Source organism: Delphinus delphis, chromosome 18 (assembly GCF_949987515.2).
Source record: "Delphinus delphis chromosome 18, mDelDel1.2, whole genome shotgun sequence".
NCBI classification, from domain to species: Eukaryota; Metazoa; Chordata; class Mammalia; order Artiodactyla; family Delphinidae; genus Delphinus; species Delphinus delphis.
In genome coordinates this window covers 43,981,203-44,002,513 of record NC_082700.1, presented here as the reverse complement: position 1 = coordinate 44,002,513, position 21,311 = coordinate 43,981,203, and the positions used below count along the sequence as shown (strand labels likewise).

The window sequence follows — 21,311 nt, the reverse complement described above, 5'->3', positions numbered from 1 at the left end:
GAATAGTAATTCAGTCATAAAAAGGAATGGAGCCATTAAATATCAGTTACACGGCCAAAAACATTTTTTTAAGGAAGGCAATACTAATACATACTACAGTGTGGGTGACTCTCACGAACATCATGCTAAGTTGAAGATGCCAGACACAAAGGTCATACACTGTATGATTCCATTTATCTGAAATATCCAGAATAAGTAAATCCATAGAGAAAGAAAGCAGATTGGTGGTCTCCAGGGCCTGATAGAGAGAGCGAAGTAGTATCTTCTCAATGGGTACAGAGTTTCCTTTTGGGGTGATAAAAATGTCTGGGGGAAAAATTTTTTAATTGGAAAATGATTGATTAAAAACAAGTCTGTGGGGTATTTCTTGGTACTGCCTTTCCCAATTTTGACAGTAAATGGTCAAGTACACAGTAAATGGTCAAGTACAGCAGCCATGGTTTGAGAGAGAAATGATGACCAGGGCTCAGAACACTCACTCGGGGACGAGCGTGAGGGTCACCGCACGAAGTAAGCCATCCATTTTAGCAGAGATATTATCCAAGGATGAGGGGAATTGAGAATGGATAGCACAGGAGGGAGACAATGACTATCAGTTGTGGCCTTGAGGCCACCTACAGTAACAGAAGCTATAGTTCGACCCATTGACCCTCCTTTCACTAGTAGTTCATCTCAACTCACCCTCTCCCCTAAAAACGATCCATGGAAACTATGAAAGAGTTGTTTCCAGAACTTATGCAAAGACGTTGATCCAAGTAAAGGCAACAAAAGCAAAAATAAAGTGGGGCTACATCCAACTAAAAAGCACAACAAAGGAAACCAACAACAAAATGAAAAGGCAACCTACCGAATGGGAGAAAATTTTTCAAATCATATATCCTATAAGGGGTTAGTATTCAAATTATATGAAGAACTCATACAAAAAAAATAGAAAAAATATCCAACTAAAAAATGGGCAGAGGATCTGAATAGACATTTTTACAAAGAAGATACAGAGATGGCCAGCAGATAGTTAAAAAGGCACCTAAAATCACTAATCAGCAGAGAAATCAAACCACAAAAGAGGTGTCACCTCATTCCTGTTGGAATGGCTAATATCAAAAAGACGGGAACGTGCTCGCTTTGGCAGCACATATACTAAAATTGGAACGACACAGAGAAGATTAGCATGGCCCCTGCACAAGGATGACACGCAAATTCGTGCAGCCGCATAGCACAGGGAGATCAGCTCCGTGCTTTGTGACCACCTAGAGGGGTGGGATAGGGAGGGTGGGAGGGTGGGAGACTCAAGAAGGAAGAGATATGGGAACATATGTATATGTATAACTGATTCACTTTGTTATAAAGCAGAAACTAACACACCATTGTAAAGCAATTATACTCCAATAAAGATGTAAAAAAAAAAAAAAGACAGGAACTAACAAGTGTTGGCAAGGGTGTGGAGAAAAGGGAAGCCTCGGACACTGTTGGTAGGAATGTAAATTGTTGCAGCCAGTATGGAAAACAGTATGGAGGTCCTCAAAAAATTAAAAATAGAACTATCATACGATCCAGCAATTCTACTACTTGGTATTTGTATGAAGGAAACAGAAACTCTTAATTCAAAATGAAATCTGTACCCCCATATTCATTGCAGCATTATTTACAGTAGCCAACACTTGGAAACCCCTGTGTTCATCGATGGATAAAGGACATTTGGCATATATATATGCCAAATTATATATATATATATATACATATATATATATATGTATATATATATATATATATATAAAATTCAGCCATGAGAAAGAAGCAAATCCTGCCATTTGTGACAGCATGAATGGACCGTGAGGGTGTTATGCTAGGTAAAATATGTCAGGCAGAGAAAGAAAAATCCTGTATGATCTCACTTTATATGGAATTTTAAAAGAAGCTCATAGAGGCAGGGGGTGGAAGGTGGGTGAAATGGGTAAAGGTGGTCAATATGTACAAACTGCAGGTGATAAAATAAATAAGTCCTGGGGATGTGACTATAGTTAATAATACCGTATTGCATTTTTAAAATTTGCTAAGAGAGTAGATCTTAAAAGTCCTCATCACAAGAAAAAAAGATTTCTACCGTGTATGGTAATGGATGTTAACTAGACATACTGTGGTGATCATTTTTTAAATTGAAGTATAGTTGATTTACAGTATTATATTGTAATAACAATATATTAGAACACAGTGATTCACTATTTTTATAGATTATACTCCATTTAAAGTTATTATAAAACATTGGCTACCCTTATAGCTTATTTATTTTATGCATAGTAGTTTGTGCCTCTTCATCCCCTCCCCTACCCCTATCTTGCCCCTCCCCCCTTCCCTCTACCCACTGGTAATCACTGCTTTGATGTCTACATCTGTGCGTTCATTTCCTTTCTGTTACATTTATTGTTTATTTTTTAGATTCCACATGCGAGTGATAACATACCGTATTTGTCTTTCTCTGTTTGACTTATTTCACTAAGCATAATAGTGTTGCAGCAAAAATAGAAATGAAGTTTTTCCTCTCCTGAAAATAAGGAAAGTAAAGGGGACAGTGAACAGGCTAGAGAAGACACATAAACTGGCCTGAAAGGGTTAATCGATCCTAGTTTTATTTAAACTGTTACTAATCTGTAGTGTCTGTAACTAGATGTGTGTTTCACAAAACTAAATTACATCCTGTTCCTATCACTCCCTAGCTGTCAATGTAAATTACATCCTGCATCTTGTGCTTAAGCTCCCTGCACTGTCTTGTAGCAAATCACCCTGTGTAGCTGTTTGCATTTCAGGAAGCAGATGGCAGGCAGATAACGCAGAGGCAAATGAACCCAATTACCGGTCCGCCGGACCCAGTTACCGGACTGCCTGACGCCAGCGATGCAGGTTTTGAAATAATGCAAGAAGAAGAATGCAGGACCTTTACCACTTTGATCCTTATTACCACTCCCTGGACTGCGATGGCCGCCCGAGGGGCCGGGAGGCCAGCCGGGGCTTCCAGGCGTGTGTGGGCATCGTGTCTGCAGCCAGTGTCCCCGAGGCCGCGCTCGGCCCATCATCACTGAGTGAAGCTGCGCCACGACAGCGCGGCCGACTTTCTTCTGGCTCTGTGAGGACCTGTGCGCATTGCAGGATTCGGTGCCTCTGCCCGCCGTGGGCGACTCCCTGCGGGAGGGCCTGCTGGACTTCAACGCCCACCGCCTGCGCGGGGTGGACTGGGTGCCGCCCCTGAGCACTCTCTGCCCCCGATCTGTATCCAGAGCTTCTTCCAGCCATGGCTTGGCGAGACGGGTTTGTACTTTACGCTTCCAGGGGCCCTCATGTGGGCGCTGCGAAGCGGAGTTTTAGATGGTACAAGGTGGAGGGTGGGCACTAGAACCGGTGCCCAGTGCCCGGGTGTGCGTGCACTAGACGGGGCGTGCGGCCTAGGACTCCTGCCGGCTCGGTGACCCCGGCCGAGTGCCTTAAGGCTTCTAGGTCTCAGTGTTCTCATCTGTAGCATGGGCTTAACTGGACTCACTCTGTATGGCTGTTAAAAGGTTACACGCTGTTAATGCTTGTACACTCTACAATGTAGAACACTTAGCACAGTTTGGAGCATCGTTCATTGTTCCACAGATGTTACCTGGTCTGTTGAATGACTTTGCCTGCTACACGCCAAAGCGATTAGGAAATTGATATATCCCAGCTTCATTTCCTTTTCATTAAAACAGGGCTCAGGAAAAAAAAATTTTTTTTCGATAGTCCTATCCTATAGTGGAAACAGCACCGGTGTGAAGGCAGCTTAGGGTTTGAATTCCAGAGTTTATGCTCTCTGTGGCCTGGGCAGGTTTCTTTTGCACTACAATCCCCACACGTGTAAAATGACATTAAAAACCACTCTTTCTGTGGGTTCTTAGAATTAATTAAGCAGGTTATGTGTGTAAAGTATCCTGGCACTTAAATGAGTTGTCAGAACGAAGGGATGCTGGAGAGGATGATTCTCCCCTAAGTACTCTCCCCTTCTACTGGGCGGCAAGTAAACACAAGCACAGTAGTCAGTGCTCTGGAAGAAGTGAGTTCTGGTGCTACAGAGCAGAGAATCTTGTTTTATTTAATTTAATTATTATTTTATATTGGAGCATAGTTGATTTACAATATTGTGTTAGTTTCAGGTGTACAGCAAAGTGATTCTGTTATACATATATCCATTCTTTTTCAGATTCTTTTCCCGTACAGGTTGTTACAGGATACAGAGTAGAGTTCCCTGTGCTATGCAGTAGGTCCTTGTTGATTATCTATTTTATATATAGTCGTGTGTATATGTTAATCCGAAACTCCTAATGTATCCCTCCCCGCCATCTTTCCCCTTTGCAGAGCACAGAATCTTGGAAGGGAAAGTTCAGGGTAGGCTTCTTGGAGGAGGTGCCATCCTTTCTAAGGTTATGTAGAAGCTCCTGGGGTGGCAGGAGGGAGCAGTGTGTGTCAAAGTTTGAGAAATATAAAAAAATATGGCAAAACTCAGGTACAGGACTGGAACTCAGGGTTTGGGAAAGCAATGAGAGTTGATACTGGAAAGCTAGTGGGGCCCCACAGAAAGGGGCCTTGTTTGTCATGTCAGAAGTTTGGATGTTTATCCTGAAGGCTGTGGGAAACACCAAAGAACAGTGAGATGGACTTCTGGTTTAGAGGCTCACTGGGACCTCCATGTGGAAGGCAGTTGATTGGGTGCAGCGTGAATTGTAATCAAAGGGTCCCACTTAAGTTATAAAAGGTGGGACTGGATTTTTCAAATCTGAGAGAGAATGGGTGAGGCCTGGTGACCAGTTAGAAAAGGGAGGGCAGCAAGCGTGGGTGACAGTTTACAGCTGCATCTTTTTGTGAGATACAGAGCACAGTAGGAAGGGATTGGGGGTGGGGAGAGGATCTTACTTCATCTTCAGTGCTTTAGAGGGGCCTGATAGAGGGGCCAGGTCTGGGCCCAAGATACAGATCTGGGCTTTTTGGAAGGACAGGTGTTTGAAGGCATGGGAGAGATTTAGGTTATCCACAAGAATATCCAAAGAATCATAGGTCTGAGAGATTTTTAAGTGGGTATATTTGAGGATGTTTATAAGCTGAGAGAAAGTAGCCAGTAGAGGAAGGGTGTGAAGATCTAGGAAAGGAAATGATTATTCATTTGTTTTCGAAAAGCTGAGTCTTCTCGTGTGCCTGGCCCTTTTCTAGGATCTGGGGTTCACACCATCTGTTATCTCTCCTGCAAGGACAGTTCAATTCATCCCCTGGTGAACAGAAGTCAGATCATTCTTTGCATCCCATTCAGGTGTAAGAACTGTTCTGTACCTCTGAAGGGACTTTACTTAAGCAGAGTAATAAGTTAGAAATCAAAAGAAATTAGAGCTGGAAGGGAACTTAAAGGCCACTGTACTTAATTTTGCCACATAGTTTACATTGAAAAATTTATTGTTGAGCCCATTCTCTTCAGAGTTCCTTCACTGAAATTCCTTTATGTCTTGCATCCAGTGGGGCTAGCTTGTAGATTTTGGCCTCCTCTTAAATTTGCTTCTGCATCCATATTACATTTTGCCCAGACTATGGCAGAAACTCCTGGGTGGTTTTGCGGCTCCTGGGCTCAGCTCCTCTAAGTTCATCTGCCTACTCTGGTTGAGTGATCTTGTAACATAAAAAGCTATGCTTCACATAATGCTGCTAATGGCTTGCCCACACAGAGTTAGTGCATACTAGCCGCCCAGCATTTGCCCTGCCCAGAGGCGTGTAGTCTGAACTGTGCTGGGCCAAGCCTCACCGGACACGCAGGCTCAGCGGCCATGGCTCACGGGCCCAGCCGCTCCGCATCATGTGGGATCTTCCCGGACCGGGGCACGAACCCGTGTCCCCTGCATCGGCAGGCGGACTCTCAACCACTGCGCCACCAGGGAAGCCCCGTCCTGGGGCTCTTTGGCCCTGAGGAAGGGGAGCTTTTTGTGGTCACTCCCTTTATCTAATTGGTCCTTCAGCAGCGGGTCGCCTTATTCTAATCAGCGGAGGCACCCTTACTCAGCCAGTGGTAGTCCCAGGCCTCATCACCTGTGGGATTCAAGTCACGCTCTCTCCCAGGCTTGCTTCGGCCAGCATCTCTATTTTCCTTTGTGTCTCTCCTCACACTTGGACCCCTGGTCTTTAGTCATCGCCACCTGCAGTATTTACAGTGCCCGGCAGGAGTCAGGCTTGAGTGTCTTTTCACAGATGTTCCCTCTGCCGTTAATGCACCTCCTACTCCAACTCTGCATAGCCTCATCTTTCTAGATTCCACTTCAGGGTTATCATGAAGCCGTCACTTAGATATAACTTTTTGCCTCCATAGGCACCTCTGTGCATAAAGGTTATGTTTATTTATCTCATGTGATTGAAATTTTGAGATTATCCATCTTCCTCCTGAATGAAGGCTTTAAGGGCAGGAGTCGTTTCTAATCCTTAGCACAGAGCAGATGCTTTTTTTCTTTTCACTTAGGTGCTTTTTAATGATGATAAAATGTATGGTTTAAATCACTCATTTTATAATATTTTGCTTTAGGTTGTGACAGAAATGAAGTTTACAGAAGTCGTGTTCCTGCGATAAGAAATAAAGATGTGACCTTCCAGTTTTGTAGAGCTCATAAATGCTGTGTAAGTGCGTCGGGTGCGCTAAGGAACCTGGAACTAAGTGGGCTAGTTCTGAGAGAGAGAGACTTAACTGTGTTAACAAAGGTAAGCCTTCATTGTGTCCTGCCAACCTTTGATAGTTGCTTTTGGGGCAAACTAAACCAATAAAATTTTAAACTGTTCCTCCCCATTAAAGGGATTGAATATTTGGCCACTTTGGTGCACCTGTGTCTTGTGAATTGTCCAGTTGGAGATGGAGGTTTAGAAAGTGAGTTTCAGTCTTGTTTAAGTCTCTTCCCATCGGACTGGTCTCGTGATTTCCTACACACCATGTCTGTCTACCTTTTCCCGTCTACCTTTTCTTGGTGGTGTTCATGCGTGGATTGTCTCCTGTACCTGCTCAAACCTTGGTCCATTCTCATTTGTACCATGGAAGTTTGTCATGCTGGATACTGTCAGAATTAATCTTACTTAAGTTTGTGTTAAGCCACAAACCACGCGTTTTCTATGTTTTCTGTTTTTTGTGTGTGTTTATATTTTTATGGTTTCTCTTCAAGAAATAGTATGGGAAGGGAAATAGCAAGACGTAAAGAGCAAAAAAGTCATCATTCTCTTTAAATTGTTAGAACGTCTATATGCAGTCATAATTATAATGCACTGTGGTATGTGTTCAAATAGGAAATATATGTAACGTCCTGTAGGAGCAGCAAATTCAGCGGTGGTGAGGGTGTGTCATGGAAGTAATCACAAAACAGGTGACTCTTCATTGGGGTCCTGAAACATTAGTGTGCGTGCCCTATGTCCAGTAGTGGTCTGGAGGGGTCAGGAAGCCTGCCTTTCAGTTTGAGGGAACAGAGGGTTTCAGGTTCTCTCTCTTCTATTGCTCTAGTATACTGCATAGCAGCTAATAAAATACTGGGTTTATAGTTGACATTTAAGTCGCTGATTGATCATCAAGATTGGCATGTATCATTGGAACTGAAAATCGGAAGAGTCTTATGCTTTTTAGGTTTCTCTTCTTTTTCCTCTGTCTCAAAAGTATGTCGTACTTTACTGAGTGGTTGGCAATAAAGTTTGCAGTATTCACTGTATTCAGTTTTAGTACCTAAATAGAATTAAAGTGTTGCTGTAAACTGGAATAAGACTTTGTTACTGACAAGTTTTAGAACACATCAGTTCATCAATTACCTGTTTGGGAAGATTGTTGTTAATGATTTTAAAAATGTGGCTGTAAACCTCCAATTGACTCAAGAAAAGCAAATAAGTCAAGATTGACAAATGTATAGGCTCTTCATCTTATTGTGTGTGTGGTTTTTTTTTTTTTCCTTGTAGTTTTTTGTCAAGATATAAAGAACTCTATCACTCTTAAGACAGTAAACTTCACGGGCTGTAATCTGACATGGCAGGGAGCAGATTACGTGGCCAAGATCTTAAAGGTGATTTTATGTTTAAACTTTCCTGAAAACATATGTGATTGAAGCACATTAATATGTTGACACAGATGGCAGTTAATTTTTGTCTTTTGATACCTGTGAGTGCATCTTTCATTTTGTTGAAAGAATATGACCAGTTGTCAGTTTGGGATTCTACCATTTAGTTAAGGTAGTCCAGTTAATTTTAGAAATAAGAGATTTAATATACAATACATAATAATACTTTTATGTATTTTTAGTTACTGAAAACACTGATTGTGATGCTGTGCAGAAACTATGCCATTATAGTCTTCAAGATTTAAATGAATCAAGTGTCTATTAGCTGCTGTAGTTTATAAACTAATAAAAATTACTACATCAGCAACTTGTAAATACAATTTTTCAACTAATGCCTTAACAAGTTTACAGTGGTTATAATTACTGTATTTAGGCCTAAATTATTTAATAATTTGGTATGAAGCCTTTTTAGTAGTTTGCTGGTGCAGATCAGGGATAGGTAAACTATGTGGGCCAGATCCAGCCTGCCACCTGATTTTGTAAAGAAAGTTTTTTTGGAACATAGTCGCACCCATTGTTTACATGGTAGCTATGGCTACTTTCAGCCTACACCAGTGGGGTTGAGTAGTTGCAACAGAAACTGTATAGCCCACAAAGCTGGAAATGTTTAAATTTAGATTTTAAAAATTGAAGAATTCTTTGAGCCTCTACAGGGCAAGTCCACTGACCCCTGGGGGAGAAAACAGTCAAGAACTTGGGTGCTGAAGCCAAATGGCCTGGGTTCAAATTCCCTTTCTCCCTTTTCATAGCTAGTGATCATGGACAAATCACTTAACTCTAGGCCTCATTTAGGTTTAAGTGAACTCATTTGTATAAATAGTGCTTGGCACATACTAAGCACTGTGTAAGTGATTGCTGTTATTTCTGCTTGGAGCTCTTATAAGCTATTGTTAATAGGAAAATGACACTAATGATTTTCCTTTTAGAGTGTCAAAGGCACTTTGAGTCTTTTATTTTTTCAAGAATGTAACAAGACTTTTCTCATTTAAAGTCAGTGTTCCCTGTTACCAGAATCTATTTTATGAATATAAAGAATTGAAAGTCTTTAAGACAAGACTTGTGGTTAAATGTCAAACCATTATTTTCCCAAGGCACATCAGACTGGCTGTGCATAGTCCAGGCCTCTGAAGTTTGTGTGCATACCCTAGGTAGCATGTGAGATCCATTTTGTGAATATAGTTTTTAAAATAATGCCTGGGAATTCCCTGACTGTCCAGCAGTTAGCACTCTGCGCTCCCAATGCAGGGGACGTCGGTTCGATCCCTGCTCAAGGAACTAGATCCCACATGCAATAAGTAAAAGATCCGGCAGGCCGCAGTTAAAGGCCCGGCACAGCCAAACAAACAAATAACTAAATATTTTTTCAAAATAAATAAAATAAAATAATGCCTTAGGAGTTAGGGCAAGAAAATATTAGAACCTATTTAGCTTTGTATCATGAAAAACTATCTGTGTAGTTTATAATGTATGTAAGTTAAATGTATAGAACTTTGTGTATATAATTTGTTAAAAAATAAGATGCATATTAAAAAGTTTTCTTATGGATTGCCCAGTCAGGTGTTTGGAGACCTTTGGAGGACAGAATGATGCAATTTAGAGCCTCAGCAATGATAGAATTTAGAACCAATTCCCTGACTTAGAAGATAAGGAAAATAATTCCCAGACTGTAATTGAGTTGTCCAACTTTACATAACTGTTCAAAAACAGGTCATCCAGTGGCTGGAATCTAATCACTGACCGACTAGAATGTGGGTCACTGGACTCGTAAAGCAGAACTGACTGTTTAATTTCTCAGCTTGATTCTCCTGGCACATATGCTTGATACGTGTGTGTGTAAATCTCTGACATAATGAGCCATACTCAGTAGGCACACCCTGTTTCCTTATTGAAGCATCTTAATTTTGTCCCATTAAATCTTTGAAGTATCAGACTATCAGAAGGCATGAAGAAACCTGGGCAGAGAGGCTTCGTTCCAGGAGACCTGATCTTGACTGTATGCCTGGTTGGAGGCGCATCACTCTGAACTGCAACAAGCTCATTGGTGACCTGGGTTCGTGCTTTTGCAGAATCTCTTAGTGAGGATTTATGGCTTGGAGGTAAATTCTAAAATTGAAGATATTGAGTTTTTAATATAATATATGCTTAGCTTTTGGCATGATACTGTTGTGATAGGATTTTTTTCAGAGCCTCATTTTTCTGATAGCTTTTATGTTGCTTTTAAACTTTCTCTAAGAGTTGCATGTATTCTTTACAGAAAATACACAGTAACAAGAGAACAATTACCTATAAGCTTAATACCCAGACATAAGCACTGTTCATTTTGGTGTATATATTTTCAGGCCTTTTTTTTATATATATAAATATATTTATACACTTAGGGATTACTAAAATAGAATTGTAGTATACTTGCTATTTCATATCCTGCTTTTTTCACTTAAGGTATCATGTAATACTCCATCATATTGATGTCCCATAGTTTAATCAATTCTTTGCAATTATATTTAGACAGTTTGCTTTTCCCTGTCACAAGCAATGTGAATACGTTGTATATACGCCTCTGTGTCCATCGGGCTTACTTGTGTAGAATAAGGTAGTACACGTGGAATGACTAAGTGTGACATATTTTTAACACTGTTGATACACATTGCCAAATCACCACCCAGAAAGGCTATGCCAATTTGTAGTCCACCCCAAGAGTGGATGTGAAGCCTGCCTCTCACAAACACTGGCTGGTAGCACTTTTAAAAAACTGAAAGACTACAAAAATGAGTACCTCTCCCTTTTTTAGGCAAGTGGGATTACTCCAAATTTTATACTTTTTTTCAGTTAATTTAGTATGACCATCTTAGCAAGTCAGTCAATTTGCATCTACTGCATCATGTTTTGTGACTGTTCAGTGTTCCGTTATATGAATATGCCACAGTACACATAGCTTATCCAATCTTCTATAAAAGGTATGTCCAGTTTTTCAGTTACAAAAAGTACTCTGATATATATCCTTACCTATATCTCTGACTATTTCTTTTGGTTAAATTCTTAGAAAGAGAGTTGTTGCATCAAAAGGGTATAGACATTTTGAAGACTTTTCTTACAGAATCGTGGCTTAATCTGATAGGACAATAACCACATTTTGTTTTATTTTGTATTCATTCGAATTACTGGTGAGGTTTACTGGCTGCTTGTATTCATTTGGCTAGTTGGTTAATGACACCGTGTGTCCATTCTTCTGTAGTGACAGTTTGTAAGGGTTGTATCATATCCTGCCAGATCCATATGTCTGACTTGCTATTTTTGTATGTCACGGGGTGTTGAAAGACTCCAGTTATTTTAATGTGATGGTCCACACAACACTTAAATAAATGACTCATGATAGTTTCCTTTCATGTAATAGTTTTTAATACCTGTGCTTTTGTGATGATCCCTTTTGTTTGAATGAGTAGGTTGTTCAGCCCCAGAACTACTAGAAGTCATGATCATTTGTTCTGGTTTTTGTCTGACGTTTTACCGCGAGAGTTCTTGACCGTCATACTTTGATGAAAGGTTCTTAGTATGTATTCTCTATTCTCTGTCATTATTTGTATCCTAGAAAACGGTACTTTTGGGCTTCCCTGGTGGCGCAGTGGTTGAGAGTCCGCCTGCCGATGCAGGGGACACGGGTTCGTGCCCCGGTCCGGGAAGATCCCACATGCCGCGGAGCAGCTGTGCTGTGAGCCATGACCGCTGAGCCTGCGCGTCCGGAGCCTGTTGCTCCGCAACGGGAGAGGCCACAACAGTGAGAGGCCCGCGTACCCCCCCCAAAAAACCCCCCAAAAAACAAAAAACGGCACTTTTCTAATGTTGTACGTCCCTTATGTTTTTAGCAGATAATTTACCAATTAAAGTGAGTTATACTTGTAAATTGTTCTCAACACTACTCAGAAAGAGGTGAACCTAGATACTAAGCCTGCTTCCACCAAGAGCATTGTTTCCTTCTTGTGCGACCTCTGAATTCTTGCAAGGAGTACTTTATTCATTTGTCAGTTTCACAAGTAATTATTTTAATACCTATTGTGTGCCAGATATGTGTTTAGGCACTAGGGATAAAGCAGTGAACCAGACACACAAAAGTCTTGCCCTCATGGAGCTTACATTCTAGGGAAGGAGTTCAGATAGAAATGAGTAAACAGATAAGTAATATAATTTTAGATAGTAGGAGGTGCAAAAATATCTTAATGTAAAGAGAGTGAGCAGGGGCAGGTAGGACTCCATTGGACAGGTTTGTTAGGGGACAGCTTCACTGGAGAAGTGTCATTTGAAAGGAGACCTGAATGAAGAGAGGAGCAAGCCATGGAAGATCTGGGGTAAGCACATTCCAGGACAAGGAGCCCATGAGTATGCAGGCATATAGGTGGGTGGAGTATTTAAGGAAAAGCAAGGAGGCAATGAGTATGCAGGCAGGTAGGTGGGTGGAGTATTTAAGGAAAAGCAAGGAGACCAACATGGTCAGAGGACTGAGTGCAGAAGATGTGGTATGACATGAGGTCAAGGAGCTAGCCAGGGGTCTGATCTTGTAAAGTCTTGAAGGCCAGAGTAAAGATTTGGATTATTCTAAATGAGTAGAGGGTTTTGAACTTGTAAATGGCATGATCCAAATAGTATCTGAATAAGGGAACCTGGTATAGAGGATGGACTTGGGAGGATAAAGAAGAGAAACAGGGAGAGCAGTTAGGAGACTATCACAGTGGTCCAAAAAAGAGATGTCTATGGCTTAGTTTAGGCTGGAAGTTTGGAGCAAGTGAAAAGTGGTTGAATTCAGGTTGTGGTTTGAGGGTGTAGCTAACAAGGCTTGCCGATAGATTAGATGTGGGGTATGAAGGGAATAGTAACAAGGAGACAAGTCGTTGATGATTATGTGTGCAACTGGGTGGTATCACTTAGAAAAGGGGAGCTGATGGGAGGAGCAGCTTTTGAGGGAATATCAGGACTTTGGTTTGTTATCTTAGATGCCCTTTAGGTATCTAAGTGTCTGGACAGTGCTCAGACTGTACTTTCTATCCAAAGCCACTTTAGATGCAAAATGTTTAAAGTTGACCTTTGCTGCTGCCAAAATAGTAGCCACTGGAGGCAGTCTGCAAGATGGCATCTTAGGTTTCTGAGGAAGAAAACTAGAATACACAAAGGGGGAGATAAGTGTATAATTACATAATGTAGATTTCATATTTAAATTTATGGGAAAAGCAATAATTAGTTGGCTTTTGGTTTTAAATGGAAATAGCCACTCATTGGGAACTAATTACTCTAACTTCAATTTATTTTACTTTAGATCATTGTGTGATGAAAGCAGTTATCAAAAAAGTTCTCCAGATGGAAGGAGTGCCAAGTCAGAGGTATATCACACGTTTCAGTTCTCTCGGAAGAATTTCTCTTTAATGGCTTGTTTTTCTTTCTTTCTTAAAAGAAAATTATCAAGGTACTTTCTGCCATCTTAAAACTAAGTTTTCAGTCAAATGAAATGGCTTTTCTGTTTTTGAAAATGTTGTGTGATGCTTTAATTTAGGTTCCCAGAAATGCAGATTGAAAACCTTTTATTAATTTAAAGTATCTTAATTTCCAATGAAGATCAAACCCTCCTAAATTACCTGAAACTTAAATGGCATATTTATCATTTCTGTCTCAGTACCAGTGGATAACTTCTCCATCGTGAAGGAACCATCCAAAGCTGCTAGACAGAAAAAGAGAACTCTAATTTGGGGAAGTGATCGAAAAGGAAAAGCTACGATTAGAGTTGGTAACTCTTTCTGAACTTATACCCCTTATGTTTTCTGGTGTGCTAAAATTAAAGCAGCCAATATTAACCACATGCATATTAGGAAGCCTATGATTATTTTGAGACTTATGAGAATTTATAGAATATAGATATAATAAATGAATTTAAAGAGATGTTAATATTAACCAACATTATTGTTTGGATCTCATAAAAACTTCGTTATTTTGAAAATATTTCCTGGTTGATAATTACTTCTGACACTTTGCAATTGAAATTTGGGGTGCACTTTGATGATAATTTTAGTAGTGGTGCTTTTGAGGAATGATTTTTTTTAAATGCAGAATTACCTTTTGCGCTACAAGAAACAAAATTTCTTCTCAGTTCCAACCTTCCCATTGTTTCCTGCTTCTTTCTTAGAAATGCTTACCTAAATTTTTGAATCAGGTAATATCTTGTTTCTCTGAATGATTAAAAAAAACTTGAAATATGTATGACCCTTATAAAAGACTTCTACAGACAAGTTTATTTACCTAGATTGGACATTTTAGAAAACCATTTTCTAAATGTTTACTGTAATGTATATTTAATTTTCCAAATGGCAGTTAACCCAGGATTTTACAACTAAGCCTATTATTTTGTTACGAAATGTAATTGTAATGAAAAGCTTTTAAAAGCCTTTAACAATCAGTGGTGTAAGTTTCACATTCTCCTGAATATATAAATTTCCTAGAATTCACTTCTACTGATAACGTTTGTATTGTTTCTAAGAGACCTTAACTTATTTTCTGGAACATATTATGGTTAGTCACAAATTGTCTTTTTTTGTTGGTGATAAGAATGAATAGCAGGAGCAGCATTTGTGAAACCAAATCTAATATGAAACTGACTCTTTCTTGTGAGTAACTTTGAATTTTGAAACAGCAGAACAATAAGGTTGAATATAAAGCAAAATAAATGTTTTATGTTTATGATCTGCCAATTTCCCAGAAAGAGTTTTGTGGTGACTTTAGTTATATACCAGATACATTAAAATCCCCAATGGACAACACATCTTTTATTCAGGTGCCCTCTGAAAGTTTTAAAAATTTGTTGACTTAATATCACTGAACGGTCCACTTTAAAATGGTTAAAATGATAAATTTTCTGTTTTGTGTAGTTTACCACAATCTTTTTTAAATGTGTTGTTTGAAGATTTGGGGGTTTTATAAAGGTATTGTATTAGCGTAAAAATGAAAAATTTAAAAGATCACCTCTAATCCCATTGTCCTATCAAGCAATATTTACATTTTTCTTTTCTCTTCCTGCTGTCTATAAACATAATTCCCCATAGCTTCAATATAATTTGCCATTCTTGTCTTTTCATACTACATTTAAATTCTATGATTCATAGTTATACTTTTTAACATTGTAGTCACAAGGTTTTAATTGAGTTGGTCAATTTTTTAAATTGGTGAAAAACTGGAAATAACCTAAAATAAACTATTGTAAACATCTTCATAAATACAACTTTTTTTTTTTCCTACTTAAAGATGTATTTTTGTTTTTGTTTTTGTTTCTTGCGGTACGCGGGCCTCTCACTGTTGTGGCCTACTCCCGTTGCGGAGCACAGGCTCCGGATGCGCAGGCTCAGCGGCCATGGCCCACGGGCCCAGCCGCTCCGCGGCATGTGGGATTTTCCCGGACCGGGGCACGAACCCGTGTCCCCTGCATCGGCAGGCGGACTCTCAACCGCTGCGCCACCAGGGAAGCCCAATGTTTTTGATTCTCTATTAATCAACTTGCTTGGACAATAGCGTATTAAATAGAAGTTCTTAAGAGTGTTTATGAAGTCAAAAAAAAGCTTATGATCGTCTGCCAATTGTTATTTCAAGAGAGTGATATTTTAATAATGAAATAGTACATACAAAGAAGTTAAGATTTGTGGTATCACACTGATTAGTTATTATTATTAAAAATTTATATCATGTGTAAAGTATTCTTAAAATAGCTAAGTTGACTTTTGCTATGATATTAGAAATGGAAATATATACAGATAAAGCATGTATATTAGGAATTCTGTAAAATTAGTACCTGGCGGTATATAATAGGGCATCATGGAATGAGAAGAAAACAGTTAAACTTTTTTTTTATTTAGCATGATTAAACAAAGTGGAAATGTAACTGAGATATACAAACTCATTGAGCTATTTTAAGAGTAATTTTATTTCTTGGGCTTTTTTTTTTGTATTTGCCTCAGTTATTTGGAGACATAGAGGTAAGCCAAATCAGTATCTGGCTATATACCTAGGTCCAGGTGAGTGTAGGGGTGAAATAATGGTTTGAATTGTGTCACATTTATATTGTAATTATGTATGCCTAAAAAAAAGATGGGAACTTTTATTAGAAATTTTTTTTATCTTCTAACAAGAAAAGTGTAATTAAAAAAAATTTTAATACAAATGTATTTGCATTCGTTTCTGAAAGTAAAGGAAGGGTATACACATACAAACCACATGCATACAAACATTTTTTTTGACGGTAATTAAGTTAAAAAACACAATAAAATAGCACAAAATGAACTGAGCTCCTATATATTTTTAAGAGACATGTAAATCACACAGGATCGTGTGGTGATTATCAATAAGCTACACTCTATGAAATATTTGTCCTATATTACCACATACACTCCATTTTACCCTGCATCCTAATGCTGCTAAAATATAGTAGAAAGCAACAGCATAGCACAGGGAGATCAGCTCGGTGCTTTGCGATGACCTAGAGGGGTGGGATAGGGAGGGTGGGAGGGAGGCTCAAGAGGGAGGGGATATGGGGACATGTGTATGCATATGGCTGATTCGCTCTGTTGTGTAACAGAAACTAACACAGAATTGTGAAGCGATTATACTCCAATAAAGATCTATTAAAATAAATAAATAAAATAACACAAAATATAGTAGCTTTGAAGGATAAATATAACCCTTTTAACCTATGATGTTTGTTTTCAGTAAATTCAAATTAAATATTTAAATGTGAATTTTAATATGTGGCTTGTTCTAAATAAAATATTAACATGTAGGTCTAGTTTTTGCAACCAAATATTTCATATAAAGATACTTGCCTCTTTACTACTGAAATATAGGATAAGTCTCCACACTTCACTCTTTTATCCCGTGGGTTTCATTTGTATTTTTTGTGTATTTTCTATATGAAATCAAAGGAGCAGTGAAGGTTGACAGGCTTATCGGAGAGTAACATTGACTCACCTACCACCCAGCAACTTGCAGCCTTACAACTCTTATTGTTTTTACATAGAAAAATTCATCTTAAATTGAAATTTTGGTCTAATTCTGAAGATTCTGTTTGGCCAAAGTCATGGGTATATCTGTGTTTCTGTGTCCTTGAGATTCAGAAATGCCAAAGGTGTTCTAAGATTCAGTAAACTTGAGTGTTTCTGCATAATATATAAAATGTATCATACTTTGGGATTATTTTAAAAATTTATTTTTGCATTTCTGCACATCACAATACTTTTGTTTTAGTTAAAATAACTTGTTACTGTAGAGAACTTACATTTTTTAAAAATGCTGGCTTATGTAAAACCTTTGTACAAAACGATCCTCTTTTTTTTAATGGCCTTGGCATCATTGTCAAGTGCCTGTTTGATTCCTTTTGAAGTGTACATGTGTGACAGTTGCTCTGTAGACCTTTGGTGCATCTTGATTCCTTCTTTTCGTGCTTTGTCAAACATAGGCTTGGCCGCAAAGCAACCTGTAAGTAATGGAAGGAAACACTCTGCTGGTAAGGAATGTTATGGTCCTGAACGTCTACCACCTGTTGTGTCTGGTTTCTGGCCGTGGCGTACTGCAGAACGTGCAAAAAGCAGCAGGTAACGTGCTTGGATTCCCTGTCTTTTTCAGTCGTTCAGAATCCTTTATTTTGGAACTGCTATTATGTGGGTGGTCTCTGGTGCTTTCTATAGAGGAAAAAATATAACTCACACATGGCTTCTGCCTAATGAACACTCTAAGGAAGAAAAAACAAATACAATTGGGAGCTTCAAGTTGTTTCTCAAGTGTCACAACACAGGTAACCCCTTGGGAGTCTTGAGGAGACTAAAATTATCTCCGATTGTGCAGGTGAGGAAAGTTTCACTAAAGGCAGGTGTAGTTGTGCGAAGCCCTACCGCACAGAAGTAGGAATTCGGATATGTACGAATGGGAAAAAAGACATTTTAGGCATGGGAAATAGTTTAATGCAGAATGGATGAGAAATATGCATTAGACCTATTCTAAATCAACAGGCTTATTAACTCAGTAAATCAGATTTAGTGAGTCAAACTAGCTTTAGCTGATTACTTATCCAGGGGATAGCTGTTCAGAGTAATTTTTGTCACAGAACAGTAAATAAAATTGTTGAACTATAGCTTTAGGCTTGCTAAGTGAAATAGATTGCTCTAGATGAGTTTCAAGTGACTTACTTGGTAGTATTCACGAAATTGGGGATTAACAATTGCTTAAGAAAACAAAGAGAATTGATTTTAAATAGTACTTGAAGTAGTTACTGTGTAAAATATATCTGTTCAGTTGCTCATGTTAAATGGATGTTTATAATCCCCATTGGACAACCGACTACTTTTTTGCAAATGGTAATGTGAATTGCTGTTGCATAAACTATAGTGTTGAATCCCCAGTCTTTGCACTTGAGTTTAACACCTCTGTGGTTTCCTGTCTTCTTCTTGAGACACTTAATCTCAGGTCCATCCTCGTCACACAGAGTGGTAAATTAGAGAACGATTAATATCACAATTTAAAGAAGTGAGACTGAAATCTCAACCATCCTGAACATAGGAACTGAAGGGGCCTCTCAGCAGTTCACAGTTATTAATTACCAAGCCAGTCGGCTGAATTCTGTTCAGTTTTCTCTGCAGCAGAGCCCTCCAGGTCCTTGTTTTGAGCTTATTTGTATACACAATTCTGTATGGATACTGTACATAATACTAAATAGTTGTATTAACTGGGTTTAACTGGTGACGTATTTACATCAAGATCTAACTTTGTTTTGTTGATATCTTTTTAGGGGCTTTGCATTCATCAAAGCTTGTGATGTATGTAATCAGTTGCTTGTGTGTAGCTATCATATTGATGATACATAGGGCGTGAATTGGGAAAGGTGGATGGGCATTCTCCTTGCTTTTTAAACTGACAGAGCCTTACAAGAAGCATTTCCCGCTCTGAAATAAATCCATGGAAAGTATGTTTGGTCGCTCTCCCAGTGCAACTGTGTAGTTGTGTGGATTTGGCACACAACTGGCAGCCTTGTGGTTATGTCTGTAAACAAGGAAGCCTGTTCTCCGGTCCGCAAATCGGCTGTTACCCAGTGAAAAGAACTTGACTGCCATTTCTGACCCCTCACATGGAGCTCTCACACTCAAGAACGTTCACATGTTTGCAAAAAATGTTGTTTGCAGGCTATGTGTACAAATTTCCTGATCTGAAAGCCAATATAAAGCAACATCTCCCACACTTCTGCTCTCTCACCAAGGCCACACACATTTCCTCGCTTATGGCCTCATGGCAAGCTAATACTGTCAGTATCAGATTCTCCTTCCCAGCGGTTCTGGGAGACTGCATCGTTGCTCTGTGAAAGGCACCACTGCTGAGGTTGAGAGAAGAGCATCCTGGGTGTCAGTCCTGCCCTTGCATGCCCAGAGAGAGGGGTGTGCACCTCGTTCTCCTGTTCAGATTTTCCTATGCTGCAGGTTTGCTGCTTGTTGTCAAAATGATGTCCTAATGACTTGTCTCCTGCGTAGTTACATAATCCCAGCACACTTCTTTATGATCTGTAGACTTTTATGGGGTTGTGGCCAGGTCAAGTTTTAAATGTTTGGAAATGTCCAATTGAACAACATTGCAGTGGCAGTGAAGCTTGACAGGAGAATTGTATTACTGTTACCCTAGTTTTGGCTTCAGGGTGATGAGAAGATGAAATTTTTGATGGGTCAGTTTTAGTTATGTATGTGTATGTGATTTCTCATTTTTAAATGGTAACATCTATTATACACAGCTTACATATGTTGACTTTCTGGTTATTCTTCTGATTCTTTGTCAGTCCCTTTACTGATGTATTTTCCTCTGAAAAACTACATTTTCTTCCAGACTGTTTTTGTCTGATGGTGGAAAATAAATTTTTCATTTGCAGTATAAAGTTGATCTGAGAAAAAATGTTTACCTTGGCTCTTCACTTGGCTTCTGTGAAAGAAACTTAATAAAATAATATGGGCAATTCCCATTACTAATCCTAACCATGTACAACAGAGGTCTGTGCAGTAACATAGCAAAAATAAGTTCCTGTAATTTTACTTAGTCATTGCCTGTTTTAGACTAAGGAGCAGTGAGAGACGTTTATAAATAATGATACCTCAGATCACTTTTGTTAAATGTCCTCTAATATTTGGATATTCGGTATCTGGCTTGTGTTATGTTTTATACAGTCTTGTTTTCTTTCTTTGCCCTTTAGTTTAACAACTCTGTGGTTTCCTATCTTCTTGTGACACTCAGGTCCATCAGAATTTCCTGCGACTGTGACAGTAGAGAGTCCTTCCTCCTCAGAAATCAGAGGTCGATGATTCCTCAGAAAGTGTTCAGGAAGAGCCAGAGAAAATCCATTTGAAACAAGAAGCATTGCCGGGACAAAGTTATCACTTGAAAGCTATAGAGAAGATTATTTTTCAAACGGAAGCCTGATTGCAACACGCCACAGCTTGTGTGAGGGTTCTGTTTTCCCCTCTCATCTGCATTGTATCCCCGTGAATGGTTCCTTAAGCTTAGACCAGGGTGAATGGTGGACACTTGAACTCTAAGAAATAAAAATCAAAACATGTCATTAGTACTATATTTTCCTTTGCTTAGAACTTTAGTATATTAGATTTAGGGAGAACCTTAGTGATCATACGATAAAGAAATTGAGTTCTGAATGAATGTAGTCAGCTGATTCAGTGCTCTTGTTTTACAGATGAGAAAATTGACAGTTCTAGTTGAACTCTCTTTTTACAAGAGGAAAATATGGTCTCATTTTAAATAAAAGTAAAGTTGAAAAAAGTTTTCATGTTGATATTCTCCTTTCCTAAAATAAAAAATATCAAGAAGCTACATTCTATTACCAAATAAACCTGACCTCTAATGTCATTCCATACTTTTGTTTGTATCGACAGAAAAGAAAAATTGATTTTCATAAGAAATTTTTGTACCTCAAAAATAATATATTTATTTTATTTCAACTGTAATGCAGAGCTGAACATTTCTAGTAAATAAAGGAACACCATTTGGGGGGACCTTGTCTTTGTGCTACAAAGTCCATGTTTAACTTTTTAAAATTATTTAATATGATTTTCCTTTTGTATGAAACATGAAACTTGACAGGTTTCAGAACTAATTATCCCATTATTGTAGGACTATGGGAATTACTCT

At 38.8% G+C, this 21,311-nt stretch overlaps 2 pseudogenes; both read left to right on the top strand.

Moving 5' to 3' along the window:
- The first annotated feature begins 398 nt into the window (after positions 1–398).
- Positions 399–20,774, top strand: LOC132413614 (centrosomal protein of 78 kDa-like; annotated as a pseudogene).
- Positions 1,114–1,203, top strand: LOC132413987 (U6 spliceosomal RNA; annotated as a pseudogene).
- Positions 20,775–21,311: the final 537 nt, after the last annotated feature.